Source organism: Aethalodelphis obliquidens, unplaced genomic scaffold, assembly GCF_003676395.1.
Source record: "Aethalodelphis obliquidens isolate GAN/ISIS:26980383/991018 unplaced genomic scaffold, ASM367639v1 scaffold459, whole genome shotgun sequence".
NCBI lineage: Eukaryota > Metazoa > Chordata > Mammalia > Artiodactyla > Delphinidae > Aethalodelphis > Aethalodelphis obliquidens.
In genome coordinates this window covers 12,344-17,347 of record NW_020838373.1, presented here as the reverse complement: position 1 = coordinate 17,347, position 5,004 = coordinate 12,344, and the positions used below count along the sequence as shown (strand labels likewise).

At 57.0% G+C, this 5,004-nt stretch overlaps 1 non-coding gene across 1 annotated transcript; it reads right to left on the bottom strand.

Moving 5' to 3' along the window:
• Positions 1–1,877: 1,877 nt before the first annotated feature.
• LOC113616754 (U2 spliceosomal RNA) lies at positions 1,878–2,068 on the bottom strand. Its single transcript, XR_003431403.1, has one exon. It is a non-coding gene; the product is annotated as a U2 spliceosomal RNA (small nuclear RNA).
• Positions 2,069–5,004: the final 2,936 nt, after the last annotated feature.

The following is a 5,004-nucleotide window of genomic DNA, read 5'->3' as shown; positions in this document are numbered from 1 at the left end:
CTTCCAGGAACGGTGCACCTCCCTCTGGGGAGAAACTAAGCTGTGGATAAAAGAAGAAAGATGGGGCTGATGCATAGCTGGTGCCTCGTGCTACTGTGTCGCGTATGTCCAGCGTCCGGGTGTTAGTCGCTGCGTTCGCATCTCCGCATGTTGTTTTGTTGTCATGGGGGGTTGCTGCTCGGTTTTGCTACTTTGTCCGCTTCTACGCATTTTTCAGTGGCGTGCGGATGGTTACCGTCAGCATTTGCCTAGCGGCTGCCCGGAATGAGGAAGATTGTAACACGGTAAGCAAGCGATTGCTCCGTAAGCATCTACCAGGTCTGCGTTGGGGGTGGAGACGTCGGGAGAAGCGGTTCCGCCCTGCTTCATTTCAGCTTCGCTGCTGGTTGTTACTCGGTAGCGTGGGGTCTGTGCCGCCCTAGCCTCGCTGGGTGAGGCGGCGTGCCGCAGAGCGAGCGTTTGCCTCCGCACGGTGAGTGGGCTCGTAGACCCAGCAGCCTGCGTTTTCCGGGGCTGCGGCCGGGGCCTCGTTCTGCCACTGGTGTGCCCACCTTACCGCGGAGCCAGGCTCTGATTGGCCACCGTCGTGCGTACTAGTAGAGCAAGGGCGTCGCACTTAATTTTGCTGACACAGGCCCGGGTAACAGTCTCGCCGCGTGCCGCGTGAGAGGGAAGAGCGCCCGCTACCGGGGTGTACAAACCGAAGACCTGGCCCACGTGGTCAGCCTTCGATGGAGATCCATGGAGCGGTTCTCTTGTATCCCTTGCGCTAGTACATGTAGTACGGGGACCTACGACACTGCGGATCGGAGACAGGAACGGAGGACGGCCAGGGGTGGATCCAGCCTGTCGATGGAAGCCTCAGCTTCGCCCCCCGGGGCGACCGAGTGGGGCTCAGACGCACGTGGTCCGGCGCGGGGAGGGGTGGGTTGGAAGGACGGGGGGGGGGACCACCACCGGCTGTAGCAGGGGAGCTCTAATTTAGGCCCCAGGGCGCCCCTTTGGAGCTGCAGTTGGAACGAGACCGGTGCCTACCGCGGTGCTGGGCGAGCCGGAAAGGCGCGCGCGCGCTCCGCAACAATGGCACAGCTCTGGGGTGTTAGAGAGCGGTTTCCCCCGCAGAGGGGAAAGAAAAAAACAAGGCACTTGAGGAGGAAAGGGGGTTCGGGGCTGTTTTTCTCGCGCTTCCAGTCACCTTTTTGTTTTCCGTGACCCCTGTAAAAGCGGTTTTTGATGTACCTGGCCCCCGTCTGCACCGGTGGGATTAAACGACCCATTTCACATGAGGAGGTGGGTCTTCCCAAAACGAAGGTATTAAAAGTATTGCCTCTCCAAACAGCGCCTGTTTCTAGGCCCGAACACCGACGTTGCGGTCAAATACGAGGAACGCGTACTTGCCTCCCTCTGGCGTAGGGCGGCAGAGCCTACCGCACGGTGGGCAACTGGGCCAGGGTAGGAGAAGATCCTACACCCCTGCAGTTTCTCTCTGTGCCTCCTCTCCCTTCCCCGGTGCTGGGGCGACGTTAGTGCTCCGCGCCTCCACTTGAAAAACCAGTCAAGATCCAGGGCCAGGAGTTTTCCCCTCTCCGCCGCAGGGCAGGCGCCAGAAGGAGCCCTTTTTTTCCCCCAACACGTGAAACACAAAGACTGGATCAGAGGACTTGCGCCCCGCCCCAGAAGTCAGAACCGCCAGCTTAAGAAACACGGGGGGGGAAAGCGGGCCTTCAAAGAACTGCAGGAACCCAGCTGCTGTCACAAACCAAAGCTCACACAGCCTCCCCCGCCACTGCACGGGAACGGGAACAGACAACACACGCGCTACAGTAACCCGGAAAGCGGCATCTTCTTTTTTCAACCAGTGGTTTAGTCCCCCTGAGGGGAGGTGCACCGTTCCCGGAGATACTGCAATACCAGGTCGATGCGTGGAGCGGACGGAGCAAGCTCCTATTCCGACTCCTAGCTCCAAAAATCCATTTAATATATTGTCCTCGGATAGAGGACGTATCAGATATTAAACTGATAAGAACAGATACTACACTTGATCTTAGCCAAAAGGCCGAGAAGCGATACCACCTCTCCGCCTCTGGCCGTTGCCCTCTTCCCTTCATCCCTATTCAAGCCATGGTGAGCGCCCTCATCCTCACGCCTCGTCTGCCTCCTTTTGCCTCGTCCACAGTGCTAGCACTAGACTCCTGTGCAGACTTTCTGTTCTCTACCTTTGTGAGGAGAAAGTCTGTGTACTTGATTGTCCCATCCTTCCCGCGCCGAACAGCCGTTTCTAATCTGCATGCTCCGCCTTCTGTCGCCCGGGGACGCGCGGCTGCCGCGGGCGGACTCCACCCTCCGGACCGGCTCCTCGCACCCGGAGCCCAGGCCAGACCCGGAGCCCGCCTCCTGGCCTCCTGGCCGGTGCACGTCCCGCCGCAGACCAGAGACAGGGGCGGCAGCCGGAGAATGCGAGGGGAGCGCTGACACGGTAGCAGCTGTCACGGTTCGAGCCCCAGCAATCAAGAACTTGCCTTTTGTCCACCGCTCTTCCCCCCCCACACGCACGGCACATTCAACAACCGTTCAATGAGTAAGAGTGCCTTCTCCACGCTTAGCCAGTGCCCGACACACGCCATGATTAAAGGCGGCTCTTCAGCCGCCACCGCCACCACCACCACCACCACCACCACACCACCACCACCACACCCCCTCGCCCCTCCTTGCTCGGGGCCGGTCTGCTCGCGTCGGTGTTCTCCCGCCCGGCTTCTGCCCGACGGTTCGGGTCCCCTGGGGGAACGGGTCGTCCTGAGAAGGGATGCCCTGGGTGACAGTCGTTGGAATGCAACAGTGCCCGTCGCAAATCAGTAACTTAGCATCTCCGTTTTCGCAGCGTGATTCACTCCCGCGGAGTTTGCTCAAATCGACGTGCACGGACTGAAGGGCCTGCGAATCGCGCCCGGCCCCCGTGCACGGCGCTCTGCGGAGGCCGGTCGCGTGCCCTTGTGCCCTCACGGTGGTGCAGGGCCGTCGCGGTCCCAGCCATCTTCACTGAAACGGAGCCTTGAAGCTCGGGAGATCACGGACGGTGACGGGAAGAGCACGGCAGGCGTTCCCCGGCACCGCCTCTTGCCCCGGCCTCGCCAACAACCCCACGTGGCATCAAACCTGCGAATGCTTTTTTGGTGCGGGGTGGGGAAAGGGGGGAGGGGTCGATCTCACAGGTGAAAATGGTACCTCGGCGTAGTTTGGATTTGCAGTTTTCTAATCTTGGGTAAATAAGGTTGAGCGTCCTCTCCTGTTGCAGAGACGCCTTTATTTTCTCTCCGTGAACTAACGCCTTGTTGGGGGTCTTCGGCCCTTTTCCTCCTGGATTCTCGGTTGGGCTTTATCCTAAGGGCGTGGATCTGCAATTTACACATTCAGGGGACTGGCGCTTTGTCTGTAATGGAAGCGGTGAACATTTTCTCCTGTTGGAGATCTGGCTTTGGCTTTACTTAAGGCGATGATTCCATTGCTTAAAGGTTTCATGGAAAGTTCTTTTTATATCATCATATTTATCAATTTAAAAAATATTCAGATTTTGAGTCGAAAGGATTTATAAAATAATTTCCTAAATCTTCCTCTAGGTCTTCTTGTTCTTGTTCTTTTTCTTTTTAAATATCTATCTATCTATTTATTTATTTATTGTTGGCTGTGTTCGGTCTTCGTTGCTGCGTGCGGGCTTTCTCTAGTTGCGGCGAGCGGGGGCTACTCTTCGTTGCCGCGCGCGGACTTCTCATTGCGGTGGCTTCTCTTGTTGTGTAGGCGCGCGGGCTTCAGTAGTTGTGGCACTCGGGCTTAGTTGCTCCGCGGCCTGTGGGATCTTCCCGGACCAGGGCTCGAACCCGTGTCCCCTGCATTGGCAGGTGGATTCTTAACCACGGCGCCACCAGGGAAGTCCCTCAATCCATATTTCTTGAATGAATAAACCCCATTGCATACTGTTCATTGGAATCTGATCTCGTGCTGCGGGGGGGGATGCCTTGGTAGGAGAGGTGTATGTCGAATGCTTCTCCTAGCGCCCTCTTGGCCTTTCCACCCTCTACCCCTAGGTAATCCCGAGACTGGAAAGTTCAAGTAAAATGATCATCCACTGGATTAATCATGTTTTAAGTTTTTCTATAATTTACGATGCTTTGACGTCTTGAGGGCCTGCTGGCCTGGAAGAGACTGCCCCTCGCAGGACTAACTAATTCCTAGAAGTGCAACCTACTTGCTTTGGGAGCCTGCTGTTCACGTGCAAAGCAATCTTCCAACACCCGTATCTGCAACTGCCTCCTCTAGTTACTCTCACACTCCAGCTAGTATTTCCCCTGCCCTCTCTGACCCCAGGGCCCGGTACCTCACAACTAGAGAACAGCCCTGTAGCCCAAAGCTCACCGAATGCTATTCTAATGGTCCAATCCGAACCTTGCTCAAACTGGCCTACCTTGATGCCTCTGCCCATTCTCCCCACCCTCCCCTCCCCTCCCCAGGACGATAAAGGCCATATACTCTCCTCTCCTGCCTCCCAACCGAGCAGGCCAGGCCGAGTCCCTATGTGGCTCGCTGCAGGGTGTGGCGTGCCCTCTTCTCTTGGGAACTGTAAGTAATAAAACTCCTTCAGTGGCACTGACCTCTCCTTGTCAGTCAGCTGTATACAGTACAACCAACACACACACCTAAGTGAAAAGCCCATCACTTTTTTTTTTTTTTTAAATATAAATTTATTTACTTTTGGCTGCGTTGGATCGTCGTTGCTGCTCGGGGCCTTGCTCTCGTTGCGGCGAGCGGGGGTTACTGTTCGTTGCGGTGCGCGGGCTTCTCATTGCGGTGGCTTCTCTTGTTGCGGGCTCTAGGCGTGCGGGCTGCAGTAGCTGCAGCACGCAGGCTCAGTAGTTGTGGCACACGGGCTTAGTTGCTCCGCGGCCTGTGGGATCTTCCTGGACCAGGGCTCGAACCCGTGTCCCCTGCACTGGCAGGCGGATTGTTAACCAC